Source organism: Harmonia axyridis, chromosome X (assembly GCF_914767665.1).
Source record: "Harmonia axyridis chromosome X, icHarAxyr1.1, whole genome shotgun sequence".
NCBI lineage: Eukaryota > Metazoa > Arthropoda > Insecta > Coleoptera > Coccinellidae > Harmonia > Harmonia axyridis.
In genome coordinates this window covers 5,624,683-5,641,138 of record NC_059508.1, presented here as the reverse complement: position 1 = coordinate 5,641,138, position 16,456 = coordinate 5,624,683, and the positions used below count along the sequence as shown (strand labels likewise).

The following is a 16,456-nucleotide window of genomic DNA, read 5'->3' as shown; positions in this document are numbered from 1 at the left end:
CACCTCCAGCCTCAATACAAATTCCACATTCTCTCTTAGAAAATTTTCTTTCAATCGCATAAAACCTGCCCTGTTAATTCTTAGGACACGTTCGGCTTCTCTCAAATTAACCTAACGAAAAAATCGAACGTATCCTAAGAGAAAACAGGGCAGCTTTTATGCGATTAAAAGAAAATATTCTAAGAAAGTGTAGAATGTCTATTGAGGCTGGAGGTGGCCACTCCGAATTCTACTGTGAATTTTATAAATAAATTTCTTGTTCAACTTGCAATATAAAATACATTTTTTCGAAAATTAAGATTTTTTTTTGCACTCGTTAGTAAGTATATGTAACACAAAAATGTCGTTTTCTCTTAAAATCACAATGTTTTGGCTATCAATAGTTCTTCGTTTGTGATACAACATTATGTTTTCTTATCTGTAATTAGAAAAATGTATGTAATTAATTTTTTTTAGTCATATCATTGTACAATTCTAGCCCTTCATCATTTTTGCGGCAGATAGTATACTAGACTGTTCCTGGTAAGTGATTTGTAATAAGCTCCCAAACACAGTTAAGGGGTGCTATTTTTGTGTCATAGTTCAGGTTAGAAACGATTTTTTTTGTGTTACAAATAGTTTCTGAAGACGTACAATTGGCAGCAAAAAAAAATGAAATTTTTAAAAAATTGGGTACTTACTCCGCAGTTTAGGGACGCTGTTTTTCTTTTATAGTTCAGTTTACAACCGAAATTTTTTGTGTTACAAATAGTTCTTCAAGAAATATTAATGGAATCAAGAGAAAAATATGAAATTTTTGAAGAAGTGGGTGCTAACTTCACATTTTCGGCGTAATATATTTTCATTATAGGTTAGGTTACCAACAGAAATTTTTGTGTTACACACAGTTACTAACGATGTACTTTCAAGCTGAATTTTTGTTTCGAGAAAAACCGAAAAACCGAATAAAAGCGTGAAGTTGGAACCCCAGCCGAATGCGATATCTTTCAACAAAATCTTTGAGGTACAAACGAAAATTTTTGTGTTACAAAAAGTTACTAAAAACGGGTGCTCACTTTACAGACACGATAATTAATATTACCTGCAATTTTGTTTCAAAATTCATACCCTGCAAAAATTTAAATAAGATAAAAATATGATATTTGATAATATTAAAGAATTTGATACAGTGTGTCAAGTTCGGCTTCTCGAAAAATTGAAAATTTACGGCTTCAGATGTTTGATATATGGATTATTAGAAAGCTATTTGTCAAATAAAAAGCAGGTTTTGGAAATTGGAGACTCAAGGTGTCAAGAAGAGACAATAACATAAGGAGTTCCACAAGGTACGGTATCAGGTCCTGTTCTGTTTGTCATTTACATAAATAGCCTTCTCAATATGAAGCAGTCCGAGGGTGCGATTTGCTTTGCCGATGATGCCGTTATCCAATAACATGGGAAGAACTCAGAGAAAAAGTTCAGTTGAAATTCCAAGAAATAATGAATTTGTTCAAGCATAATAAACTCCCTTTAAATAAAGATAAGACTAAATATATGGGTTCACCTCTTTCGCTTTGAGTCTTCCAGACCTGGAAGATCTTGTTTTTGAAGATGGAACCTGTATAGCTGAAACAAAATCAGTTAAGTATTAAGGTATCACAATTGATTCACAAATGAGATGGAATAAACATATAAAAATGTAGTGAACAAACTGAGGGGTCTTTTTTTCATATTTAGGTACTTGAGTTAATATCAAAACTCAAAAAAAAATTTGAAAATTTTCTATCAAGCTCTGGTAGAGTCCCAGATCTCCTACTGGATATTTGGATGGGGTGGTACGTAAAATAATCACATTGATCTTTAGAGATGGTATTTGAAAATAATCCATAGGAAGAACTGTACCTTTCCAAGCCAGAGGTTGTCTGATGAGTCAGGAGTACCAGATGTAAGGCAATTGTATGCTTCAAAAATTCTGTCCAACGTCATCTTGGGGAGGATACCCATTGCAACGCTGAAATATAGTTATATCATCAGACGAAGATATACTTGCAAATAAGTTTTGAATATCTGGCACCGATAATATTTAACATAATCCCTGATCATCTGAAAAATATAACAAATATTAAAAAATTTAAGAGACTATTAAAAACTTGAATGAACAGTGAAAATAGACAAATAATACACAAATTAATAAACAATGATTGAATTATACTGCCCTGTTAAGAATTAGAGTAATATCTGCACCTTTTGGCAATTTTGAGATTTTCGTGTATTTCACATCATATCAAAGTTTTACATCTATTTGTTAGATCAAAATGTCGTAAAACATTCATTTCTGGCCAATAAACTATATTATTTCTTTGTCGTATGTGAAATTATGCTCACTTTGTTGAGCAAAATTGTCCAAACAGCATATCTTTAGGCATGTATATGTCAAATAAACCTAACATAGCGTACATGCGACATATTCACTCAACAATGAAGTAACATTCAATAGAAGTATTGTTCCAAAAAGAAGAAAAAACAAGCAATTCTCCACAGCAGTATTTTGACATGAAGCGATATCGGGACGATCTGAAGAAAACATTATTAGTGCCTTCTATAGAAATGAGAGAGCGGACGAGCTTGCAAAAAGTGCATCAAGGTTAAGACCTGCTGGACCTGAGCCTTTCTGTGGGATAGGAAAAGACCAATACAATGCTGCGGTCCAGCTATGGGAGTTGAACAGTAGGACAATCCACTGGACTAACACTCCTAGACTTGCTCAGGCAAAGAAATTCGTGAAGATTTCACCTACTTACACCAGAAAACTCCTGAAGCTGTCACGAGCGGAGCTTCGGGTGATGGTGAGACTGCTGACGGGGCACTGTCGGTACAAACATCATTTGTACCGTATGGGTAAGTCAGCAGACGAGATTTGCAGGCTCTGTGGATCGGAAGTAGAAACTTCTGAACACTTGATATGCAAGTGTCCAGAGTTGGCTGGCCTAAGAACCATTCACATGGGCAAGCCGGTCCTGGATACCAGAGAGCTAATGGCCAAGGCCCCTAGGGAGGTTGTCAATTTTATTAACGTCGTTGACGACCTCCCTGGGTTTCTATGAATGAGTAGGGTAGTGAACAAAAGATCTGCATGGTCGCAGTTCCCGGAAGGCTCACCGAAGCAAAACGACCCCAGTTCAAATAATAATAATAATAGAGCCTTCTATAACTTTTTTCTGGATAACAGGGAAGTGAAAAATGTTATTTTGTGGTTGGACAACTGTGTAGTCCAAAATAAAAACTGGGCTTTTTTTAGTTTTTGTGAATGGTAAATTCTTCTGACGTCGCTTTAAAATTTTTGTCTATAAAATTTTTTGAACGACTTGTATATTTAACAGGGCAGTATAGAAGTACTTACCTACCGAATGGAGAAAAAAATTTTCGATGATGACAGAATAATACCTGATAATGACAGAAAAAAACTTCACCCGATGATGAAAGGACAATACTCACCCGAATTTGTAATTCGTACAAATTGTAATTAACCTCTGTGATGTGAATTGTTCATTTTGAAATTGTATTAATTTTGAATTTTTGAAATATTTGAAATGAAATGCAATAATATACGTCCTTGACATCGACGAATTCAAAATGCAAAAACTTTTCAATGTCTTCAAGTTTTAAAACCTCAGATTTTTTGGAATATATTTTCTTGACAATGATTTTGAAGCTTGTTATTTTGAATTATTTGTTGAATTCAAAATTATATTACAGGTTGAGTAACCTTGACCTAACCTTAACCTAACCTTAACCTAACCTTAACCTAACCTTAACCTAACGTTAACTTAACCTTAACCTAACCTTAAACTAACCTTAACTTAACCTTAACCTAACCTTAACCTAACCTTAACCTAACCTTAACCTAACCTTAACCTAAGCTTAACCTAACCTTAACCTAACCTTAACCTAACCTAACCTTAACCTAACCTTAACCTAACCTTAACCTAACCTTAACCTAACCTTAACCTAACCTTAACCTAACCTTAACCTAACCTTAACCTAACCTTAACCTAACCTTAACCTAACCTTAAACTAATCTTAACCTAACCTTAACCTAATCTTAACCTAACCTTAACCTAACCTTAACCAAACCTTAACCTAACCTTTTTTTTATTTACGCATGGTGCGGTGTGAGTAGACGTACAATCTTACGCTCCTGCAAAAATTGTTATATTGAGGTAGTCAAATTGTTGCAATTAACTTGAATTCTTGATTGAAAGATCAATAAATTAGTTATAACTAGTACCTGTATGCAATGGGTCCTAAGGTAGTTATGGACATGAAAATCACCGTAAAAGAAGTTATCAAGGAACTCTTATCTGACGAGGATTTTATCAATCGCATATTAGCAAAGGTGACGTCAAATATTCACGAACTAGAAACACGTATAAATGAACAAGATAAGAAGATTCAGTATCTGGAGTCAAGATAAGACGACTGTAAACAACATCAAAAAAGGAATCATGTTTGTGTATATGGAATTCCCGAAGAAGATGATGAAAATATCAGGAGGAAAATGATGCAGATTTTTAAGGATACCATGAAAATTTCCTTGACGTCCGATGACATTGAACGAGTATATCGTGTTGGGGAAAGAAAAGGTCAAAAGGAGCGGCCCGTCATTATTGCACTTGGTAGATATCAAAACAAAAAGAAGCTTTTTGATCACAGAAAACACTTGAAGGGATCTAAGATAGTAATTTGTGAGGACTTAACACCTAGAAAACTCGAACTACTTTCGAAATTAGGGAAAAAGTTTGGAAGAAGAAATGTTTATAGTTTTGATGGTAATATTTATGTTAAAATGGGTGACAAAAGGAAGAAGATAAGTAGTGTTCATGACTTTTCCGATTTAGAAGGTCAAGATTTAAATGCTTGACCTGCAAATATTTCAGATAACATCAATGTTTGTCTACCTAGAATAGAAGTTTATATTAAATTTGCTTCAAAGGGGAGCTGGGGTTTTTTGTTCTGTTACGTTGTTTTTCTTTACTGGTTAAAGTTTTTCATTTTTCAGATTTAATATTTTATAATTGTTAATTGGGTTCAATTTATTGATTGAATAAATAAGTTGTTTTTCTTTACGGATTAAAGTTTTTCATTTTTCAGATTTTATATTTTATAATTGTTGTTTGGGTTCAATTTATTGATTGAATAAATAAGTTCTGAGACTTCATCATTAACGGTTTTTTGGATGGAGCAGATGAGGCGGGGATATGTAAGCATCCGGCAGCGAAAATTTTTGATGATCTTGGTAAGTTGAGGAATGAGCTCGGCCGGGAGAGGAAATTTAACTTATTACATTTAAACATTAGAAGTATGCAGAAAAACTTTGATGAACTAACTATATACCTGAATGAATTGAACTTAGAGAAGATTGATATTATTGTTTTGTCTGAAACATTTGTGATAGAGGATAAGTCAAGATATTCTTTACCGAATTTCGACATATATTATAGTGATTCAAAATTCAATAGAAACGATGGTGTTGTTGTATATGTTCGACATAATTTATGCTCCACTTGTGAGATTATTCATCTTACGGAGACAAATATTTTGAGATGTACCTTTAGGGTTGGTGATAGAGAATTCGGAATAATGGGGGTTTATAGACCACCTTCTACGAATTTAGAAAATTTTCTGAGAGATCTTGAGACGACTCTCCTGGGGTTATTTTTCAAGGATGTGGAGATTTTTGTGGGGGATTTAAATGTGAATATTCAGGATGAAATGGATCCAAAAGTGATTGAGTATTTGAACATTTTAGCTCAAAGTGGTTTTGTGGCGTGTATAGATTCAACAACTAGGGAAACAGCAATGTCTACGGCTTGTTTAGACCACATTTTTGTGAAGAGTAAGAATGATCTTTTTGAAAATATGACATCTTTCATCCTCCGTACTTCTTTAACTGATCATTACATTATCGGTCTGTCTATTGAAAATAACGAATGTATTAGAAAACCTCAAAATGTAATGAAAGAAAGAAAATATATTAATTATTGTGCTCTGAATCAAAAATTACTGAATGAAGATTGGATGGACGTGATCTCTTGCATGGATGTTGAGGAAACGTATACTCTTTTCAAAAATAAGCTTATAGATTATGTACAATCTCATACGTCTACAATCAAATCTAGTAGTAAAATTAGGAAAAGAAAGCCTTGGATTACCCAAGGGATAATAATATCTATAAATATGCGAAATGAGATGAAAAGAAATTTGCGAGAAAACTGCACATCGACATATTTAACGGAGTATAAGAAATACAGAAATAGTTTGAATCAAATTATAAAGATAGCTAAAGTTGATTATTTTAAGAAGGAACTACTGAAAGCGAAAAATGACTATAGACAAACATGGAAAATAGTAAATGAGGCTACCAATTCTGTAAAAAAACGAAATTTCACTTATGAAATTGGTACCACGGAGGGAAGTGTGAGCGATGAAACTCAAGTGGCTTCAATTTTTAATGATTTTTTCTTAAACATCGGACAAAACATTCAAAAGAAAATACGAAATCGCACCCTTTCTTCTTCTTCTAGGGGGAAACAAACAAAAATACACAGCAACCATTCCATCTTTTTGCAACCTGTAAAAGAGAACGAACTTATTACGCATATTAACTCTCTAAAGAATTATTCTTCATCGGGACCCGATGGTATTTCTTCTGTTCTCATAAAGAATGTTCATCTCAACATCCTAAAGCCTCTGTCTCACCTAATAAATTTGAAATTTTTCTCATCCAAGATTCCATCTGACTGGAAAACCTCCATTGTAACTCCAGTTTTTAAATCCGGATGTACACGGGATATTAACAACTATAGGCCAATTTCGGTTATCAATAACCTAGCGAAGATTTTCGAAAAGTGTTTGAGAGATAGGTTAATCCATTTTTTAGAAACCCACAAGCTTATATATCCAAGACAGTATGGATTCCGGAAAGAGAGATCTACTGAAGACGCTATTTTCGATCTAGTTAATAACATCAATTCACACTATCAGAGCAGTCAAAAAAGTCTAGCTATTTTTATTGATCTATGTAAAGCCTTCGATACGGTTTCCCATAAAAATTTATTTCAGCGCCTAGAAGAACATGGTATACGTGGGGGTCCGCTTGCATTAATTAAGAACTATTTGCAGAATAGAAATCAGGGAGTGAAAATAAATAACACAATAAGTGACTTTAGAATTATAAAATGTGGGGTTCCACAGGGTACAGTCCTTGGACCTATCCTATTTTTAATATATATAAATAATATAGGATCCATTTCTAAAGATCTGAATGTGGTTTCTTATGCGGACGACACGGTTCTTCTCTTTTCGGGGGAAACATGGAGAGAAACTTATCAAAGGGCAAAATTGGGTTTTAACAAGGTGCTCCAATGGCTGGATGAGAACTTGCTTAGCTTGAATTTCTCAAAAACGCTTTTTATTACTTTCTCACCCACTATATCTGGTCAACCGCCTGAGAATAATATTCGGGTTCAGCTGGGGAGTGCTGATGAGGTAATTAAGAGAGCTGAGAGTGTCAGATACCTGGGTATTATACTTGACAGGCATCTCAGATGGAATGAACACGTGCTGTAATTGAATAAAAAACTCAGAAATACATTCTATAAATTTTACCAGCTCCGAAATATTCTTCCTAAAACAATGTTGATGAATGTTTATAATTCACTTGTTGAATCCCTATTGCGGTATTGTATAACTGTGTGGGGAGGTATGTATAACAGTAATATCAGAAGACTTTCGATTTGTCAGAACGCAGTGTTGAAGATCTTATTGAGTGAAAACTCGTTATATCCAACATGCTTGATATATTCTGAGAATAATCTGCTGAGTGTAAGGAACCTTTATGTATGTTGTGCGCTAGTATATTTGTTGAAGATGTAAAAGAAAATAGTAGCTGAAGAGCATAATCATTCAACGAGACTTGCTTCAAATGAAAATATTGTTGTTCCGCTTATGACAAGTTCATTCTCCCAACGTTTCATCACGTATTTCGGCCCATTACTTTTCAATAAATTACCAAGTGCCCTAAAACAATTTAAGAAAAATAAGAAAAAGTTCAGAGATGAAATCAATCTTTTTCTGCATAAAAATCCAAACTACTTCTCGGACGTTTTCGCATAGGTAACTGTTGGTAAATGACCATATACTGCTCTCGGCTTGCGCATGTCCCTGCCTTCGATTTTGATTTTGATGAGTTCAACCTCTTAAGTCAAATTGAACCCTGCTATTTTGGTATTTTTTTTTCTCTTTTTCTTTAGAACTGCGCTGTGCCTAAGCTCATGAGGGGGCACTTGCAAACAAGACATTGTCTTAGGCAACGCTCTCTCTTTATGCTATTTATAATGGATTGAAATGTATACTTATTTATTTTATTTCAAGTTTTGTAGCAAATTATGTAGAAACTGAATGAATAAAGTTTGATTGATTGATTAAAAAAAAAAAAAAAACCTTAATCTAACCTTAACCTAACCTTAACCTAACCTAACCTTAACCTAACCTAACCTTAACCTAACCTTAACCTTACCTTAACCTAAACTTAATTTTAACCTATCCTAGCCTTATATAAATACACACCTGTAATTCTGATTGATGACGTCAATCTCAAAAGACTATTCTTGTCTTCAGCATCTCATACATCCATTTTATGATGGTTTTGCCTTTCAGTGTACCCCTGCTAAGTACCTTCTCCTTTCGCCCTGTTGAACACTGGGCGACACACAGCCACACATCTCCTCCACCAGTATGTCCTTTAGGGAAGAGAGTTGTTCGGCTTCAATAATTACCCTAGGGCCGTCCTTGGGTATTATGCCTATTCTGGATCCTATATTCGCCTTGAAAGCTGATGCATACCCAGTAGCTTGCCCAGTTTTTACAGCCGCTGTTTTTTGCCTTTTGATATGCTCCGGGTCTCTTTTTCCTTTACCCTTCCCTGTCGGTGTTACATTCGGGGTGGGATAATTTGTTGGTTTGGGTTGTTGAAGAACCTGTTTCCTAGCCTCCTCAGGTACAAGTCCCTGATGAAGGAGTCGCAGGTACTCCCGCACTCCGCCTCCACTGAGACCCTTTCTCAATGGATCATCTCTGTCGCCTGTTTGCCTCAATTTGGGCATTTCAAACGGCAGACGATTTTTCCGTTTGTTACCTTTTCCGAAGGAGCCGGAAGAACAGGTGAAGGTTCTCTCCCCCTCTCCTACAGTGGTTTCATTTAAATCTTGGTCGTTTTGCATGATAGGTCCCACGAGATGTGATGATGAATGAATTGAAATAAATTGATTTTTTTCTCCTAATAAATAAGGAAATTAATCAATAATTCAAAAACCGCTAAAAAAAGGTATAACAATGTCGACACAAACAATATTGGAAAGCTGAAGAGAATCTAAAAATGCAATAATAAACAGACAGTTCAATTTTAAATATCAAAGTACAAGAGGCAACACTGCAAGGATGAAAATATTGTAGTTTGATAAAGCAGTTGTTAGTTCCCGAAAGATGAGATTTTCAACGTATGATACATTCTCCAAAAACGTCTAACCTACACCATGGACTGTGGCCTAGTGGCCCACTCTGTATTATATGAATGGTCATATTTTACGAAACTAAACTCACCTCAAGTCATTGGATGAAGAAGTATATGTAACAGCATTGTTGGTTGTTTCGTTTACTAATCCACCTGTACCTGTGGCGATCTGTGGCGATTGCAGCTTAACCAGTTAAAATACTCTTGTTTAGATACGACAAACCCGCACGCAGTGACCTGTATTTAAAAGTTTATGAAAAAATTGTACAATTGAAATGGGATAATAAACAGTGAATGAAAATAAACAGTGAAAATATTATTAACTGATTATATCCCAATGTTTTTCTTTTTAAAGGCAGAAAGCCGAACCCTGCTATTACTTCTACTTCTAAGATCCATATCACTATTTCACCAACTATTAATTTCAACGCAAAATTCTTTTTCCATGCTTCAGTGATGTTCGAGAAATTGAACGTTACTACACAGGACAAATAGATATAAAAATTTTAAGTAATACCTCAACCCCAAATTGAGAATACCATTCTAGGAATTTCTGTTTGAAAATGCATTATTTTAATGTCAGATATAGTTAATATCCTTCATTTCTACATAAAATCATTGAGTACGTAGAAATATAGGTGGAAGTACAAAAATAGACCATTTTGAATACTAACTCTCAACTCTTCCTCACGCCACTTTTCAATAATTCTGAGGGCAAGTTGCATTCGGCCAAACATCAAACTCTTCGACGGACTTGCTGAAGAGCAGTGCTTGATATGCTTAGTTCAGCTTTTTCCGTTTGATCTGCTTGAGTTCCAACAGTCTCTTCCAATCCCCTTTGATTTCTTCCAGCCTTTTCACTATCTTATCTTTGGTATAGTGATTCGAATATAGCAACTCTTGTCCGTCGTTCATTACGCTTTGCACTCTTTAATCGCTGTCCATAACCTCTGCCTTGAATGTAGAATGCTTCAGGATTTCACTTTTCAGGTTATGAGGTTCCCTATAGCTCTCATCTGCCACTATCTGAAGCTTTTGGTTAGACCAAATCTCCACGCTGCAAACATTCTACAGAAATTTCTGAAGGGCCCTGTATTTTTCTAGTTTGTTTTCTGGCTACCTTCATTTGCGAACGTTCTTTTTTCCCATCTGGTATAGCGTCCATAATTTTTGACAATTCCCGATTATTCTGGTTCCTTTCTTGATCCTCCAATTTCTTCGATACAACCTCATACCAAATATTCCCTAAAGATTTCATGTTATTCACCATTTCTCTATGATTATCCTTCACTTTCTCGGTCAGTTGTTCAAAAGCATTTTTAAAGAATTCCAAGCTTTTCTGGTCCATTTTCCTAGGCTGCAATTTCGTAACTGGCATTAAAAAATATGGCCACAAAAAAAAATGCTCACACTTCTGCCCACAGAAATTTCCTCCCAAATGTCCACGATAATGTCCACAGAAATGTCCACGATAATGTCCACAGAAATGTTCACGATAATGTCCACAAAAGTGTCTCTCAGTTCGAAAACAAATGTTGAGACAGGCGGAAATCTAATTGATGATTTAAAATTGGGAGATTTCTTTCGTGCGCTGAGGATATTTCTAAAACCACCAAGAGGTCTAAACGTTTTCCTTTAACACCTTTGTGTAAAATGTTTGTCTTGGCAAAATCCATAAAATGATTGGAGGTAATGCAGTGATTGGAAAAACTGGTTGTAGATTCATTTTGAAGAATCAATCTTTTATGTTTCTAATTCCGAAAGATCGATCGGTCTGACCTATATATAATGCAGGTCATTTGTCACAAAGCAACTTATAAACACAATAAATATATAATAAATAAATTATATATAAAGATAAAGTGTTTATAAGTTGTTTTTTGACAAATGTCCTGCATTTTATATAGGTCAGACCGGTCGATCTCTTGGAATTAGAATTGAAGAACATAAAAGATCGATTCTTCAAAATAAATCTACAACCGGTTTTTCCAGTCACTGCACCACCTCCAATCATTTTATAGAATTTACTAAGAAACAAATTTTACACAAAGGTGTTGAAGGAAAACGTTTAGACCTCTTGGAGTTTTTAGAAATATCCTCAGCGCACAAACAGAATCTCTCAATTTTAAATGATCAATTAGATTTCCGCCTGTCTTCACTTTTAACATATGTTACCTAGTCATCTATATGTCCTTGTGTATATTATTTTATTCAGTTTTGAGAATGGGATGGAAACTGAAACATGCATGTCAACAAAATTTTATATATCATCATATTTCATTAATTAATTGTGAAACATATAGTCAAGTGTTTTTATTTATTTTCTCTTATTAATATTGAGTAAGCAATTTCCGATATGTGACCTAAAAATTTTTCTTCGAAAGTATGAAGGTGCATGCTCTGAACAAGGAATCTGGCATTAGTTAGAGCACCTTGATAATAAAAATTACAAGTACAATAAAAGAAACCGCATATTTTCAACTCAAAAATTAATTTTCCACATATTTAAATAAAAAATGAATATATTGAAGGCATTTATAAAAGTATTAGAAAAAGTATATATTAGTTATATAAACGGAATTTTGAAAGGAATATCTTTTTTCTTTTAAATCCTGGATATCAATTCTATCTGAAATAATCAATTAATCATTCAAAATATATTATTAATATAACTCGGCCTAAAATGATCAATTAAACGTTATGATACTGTCAGAAAAATTGAATTGAATCAAGGACTCAATAAATACGTAAGTTTATTTTGCAATTTATGAAAATATCACGAGTATCTATATACTTAATTTTTGTCGAAATTCATATGCAGAACCGTCGCTAGCCAAACTGCCACCTTTTAAGCCATTTGAACCATTAGGAAATTTCCACCAAACACGTGTCACCCCAAATTATCCTCGTAAGATCGCCCATTCCGGCCTATTTATCATAAATTGATAAAAGATTTGAATTGTTCGAGATCATTGAGCTTTTTTGTATTAATAACAATTTTTTTATATCCATATCTAGAATCTAACCTATAAGGATGTCAATATTTTTATACTGTCAAATAGCTTATTATGAATCTAATTTTCATTGACATAATTCAAATCAAATAGTATTGACAATATCGAATACGTGCAATCATCATTTCAAAAGATATATTAAACATTTTCAACGAATATTAAAAAAAAGAATTTTATTATCCTACCATATTCTGTCGACTGCTTTGGGCAAATATTTGAAGGATTATGACTCAGAAAAGTCAGAGGTCTGAATTTTTACTGTCATCATTGTAATACTATTTGGTTGAATATTTTCCAACTCCAATTGATTTCCACATCCAATAATCATCTAGATCTTCTTCACATTCATCTCTGGTAATCTTCTTCTCCCAAATTCTTCGTCTTGCTCTTCATCTCCCTCTTCGCTCCTCTTCTTCCTTCATTCCTCATCTTTCTTCATTCTTTTTCTTCTTCCAATCCTCTTCTTCTTCCATACCTCTTGTTCTTCATCCTCTCCAACTGGAATCCATACAATCTTCAATTGCTGGTGGTGATCCCTTCCTGATTCTTTTGATATCTTACCTTGAGTAGAAAACATCAATTACTTCATATGAAATATAAATAATTTCATTTGAGATGGCTGAACAGCTTTAATATATTAAACTACCATATTCTTTTCAATTTTGTATTGATAAAGATTTTTTTCCATTCACCATTTTCCTCAGATATTGTAACAATACCTAAAATATTTCGAAAAGCGGCAAAAATTAAAAAAAATTGCATTTACACCCATAGTATATTCACGTAAAAATCAAACTTGATCGATAAGTGGAAAGAGGGATGCATGACTGGTTAGAGAACCTAGTCTTTAGTGGTTTCGACCTTGGAGCATCAGAGGAACTACATTGTATAATTCCTTTACATCTGCATGTGAGGCTATGTAAAAATGGACCTATACGACCCTAGCTTCTTGTAGGACCTATTATGGAAAAGGACCAAGAATTAAATAAAACTACTGGAGGAGAGGGGGAGAAGACCTCCACCTCTTCATCCGGCCCCCTTGTAAAAGGAAACGAAAAAACCGTCTGCCGTTTGAGATGCCCAAATTGGGACAACCAGGTGGTAGAGATGATCCACTGAGAAAGGGTCTCAGTGGAGCCGGAGTGAGGGAGTACCTGCGACTTCTCCATCAGGGACTTGCACCTGAGGAGGCTAGGAAACAGGTTCTTCAGCAACCCAAACCAACAAATTACCCCACCCCGAAGGTAACACCGACAAGAAAGGGTAATGGAAAAAGAGGCCCGGAGCATGTCACACTTCCGGAACGACCTCATTTTGAAAGGCCGAAAACAGCGGCTGCAAAACAAAAGCTAGGCAAGCCAATGAGTAGGCAGCAGCTGTCAAGTCAAATAGAGGGTCCAGAATAGGTATAATACCTAAGGTCTATCAATAATAAAGCAATGGTCCAGAGAGAATAAATTAACGGTAAATCTGCAGAAAACAAAATACTTACCATTTGCTGCTTACCAATCAGGACTTTCACATATGGGCAATTTAGAAATTGAGAACGAAACATTCATACCCGAAGCTCAATACATAAAATATCTAGGATTTACAATTGATAGACATTTAAAATGGGAAAAACATATAGATACCTTGGTGATCAAATTAAGATGTTTTATTGATAAAAAAATCAATGCCATTCGCTGCTAGCTGCGGTCCAGCTAGAGGTTGGTTGACTAGCAATAGTGCTCCATTTCTCTTGTGCTTGGCTAGCCCAGTCTGAGCTTGCAACAGGGGGAGCAATCGCAGGTGAAGGAGTAACGGAAGGCTGTTCAGTGGTGTCTTTGTATTCGTAATCGATAGCTTCTTCTGGTTCAGCAGAATATTCAGCGATTCCTCCTAAAGCTCCGTTCCTAGCAACAGCTGGTGCTTTAATTTCATCCTTTTCAGTCTCTTCTGGTTCTCTGTAGAAGAACAAGACAACCCTCAACTTCCCAGTCGACATCTCTTTTGATGGTTCCCCTTACTTACCAAATCTAAGGAGCAGGAGGGGAGCGATGGCTTGAGCTCAGCTCAGTCTGGGGCTTTCGTCATGTCTGCTTCGGGGCCTGGGGACTCTGCATCTCTGGAAGCTGTGCGAAGTTGTTTGGTGCTTGGAGGTCTAACCCAAGACCAAAGAACCTGCTTAACCTAACCTTAACCTAACCTTAACCTAACCTAACCTAATCTTAACCTAACCTTAACCTAACCTAACCTTAACCTAACCTAACCTTAACCTAACCTTAACCTAACCTTAACCTAACCTTAACCTAACCTTAACCTAACCTTAACCTAACCTTAACCTAACCTTAACCTAACCTTAACCTAACCTTAACCTAACCTTAACCTAACCTTAACCTAACCTTAACCTAACCTTAACCTAACCTAACCTTAACCTAACCTTAACCTAACCTTAATCTAACCTTAACCTAACCTTAACCTAACCTTAACCTAACCTTAACCTAACCTTAACCTTACCTTAACCTAACCTTAACCTAAACTTAATTTTAACCTATCCTAGCCTTATATAAATACACACCTGTAATTCTGATTGATGACGTCAATCTCAAAAGACTATTCTTGTCTTCAGCATCTCATACATCCATTTTATAATGGTTTTGTCTTTCAGTGTACCCCTGCCAATTACCTTCTCCTTTGGCCCTGTTGAAGAGCTGACGAACCTCTACTCTGAGGGGCAACACACAGCCACACATCTCCTCCACCAGTATGTCCTTTAGGGAAGAGAGTTGGCTGTGACGCCAACGCGCAAAACATCATTTGGGGCAGCATAGACAACAGCCCTAGATGTGATTGCTTACTTGAATATCTCTTAGCTAATGAGCTTTAATTCAAATCAAAGGAATATTTATGATGATTTGTGAACGCAGCCAATTTGTGAAAAATAAAGATGAGTCACCTATTCAAACAACTGGACATAATGTTCTCTGAGAAAATATATATTGCCCCTAAGTTAACAAGTGTCAAATTAATTGAAATAATGATTACAAAATTTGTTGAAATTATTAGGTTTTTATTCGTGTCTTAACATAGTTTAATTGATAATCTTTACAACAAACTGCAAAATTGATAATCAGTGTTTCAATTGAATTTGGCGAATTCTGGACTTTGCCAAAAATGTCCAATTAATTGACACTCAAATAAAAGGAGTGATTCATCAAATTTTGTGAATAAATGTAATCATAAATCTCATTTGAAATGATAAAACGTATAATCACGTTAATGCGAAAATGAATTTGAATAATTTTTTTATTTTTATATTTATGAGACACATGAATATTCATGTTGAGCAACTATAATATCGGATAAGTAATATTTAAATATGAATAATATGAAAAACTCACTCTTAATTTTTCTTTTTCCTTTCCTCTTCTTCCTTTCCTTTTCTTCCTTTCCTCTTCTTCTTTCAAGCCTCTTGCACTACATCCTAACATCAACTCCGGCAACATGGCGACATTGGATGACTTTTACGCTGAACTCAATAAGTTAAATAAAAATAAGTTAATCGAAATTATATTCAATAAAAGTGTATCAGACAGTATCACAATGAGTGAAAGTATCAGAAAACATATAAATGTGTGGAGTGAAGACGGTTTACATGGTTCATCCGGCGATTCATCACAACTTAACCTAGAAACAAGTATCCAATTTGTGAAGTTGAAAAGCGAATTGGAAATTCTAAAAACAAAATTAGACGCTTCATCTGAGAAGACATCATGCCTGATGGAGGTAATTGAAAATCAAAAGTGTATTATCGAACTACAAAAATCAATGATGAATGTAAACAAAACCAATACAAGAGAAATGAAAGGCGATGTTGCCGTTACTACTGAAAATTCAGAAATTCTCTCAG

The 16,456-nt window shown here is 34.9% G+C and overlaps 1 long non-coding RNA gene across 1 annotated transcript; it reads right to left on the bottom strand.

The window, feature by feature from the left end:
* Positions 1–11,879: 11,879 nt before the first annotated feature.
* On the bottom strand, positions 11,880–14,766 carry LOC123686086. The gene is made up of 3 exons (XR_006748404.1): positions 14,578–14,766; positions 14,199–14,510; positions 11,880–13,125 (listed from the first exon to the last, which is right to left on the bottom strand). It is a non-coding gene; the product is annotated as an uncharacterized LOC123686086 (long non-coding RNA).
* Positions 14,767–16,456: the final 1,690 nt, after the last annotated feature.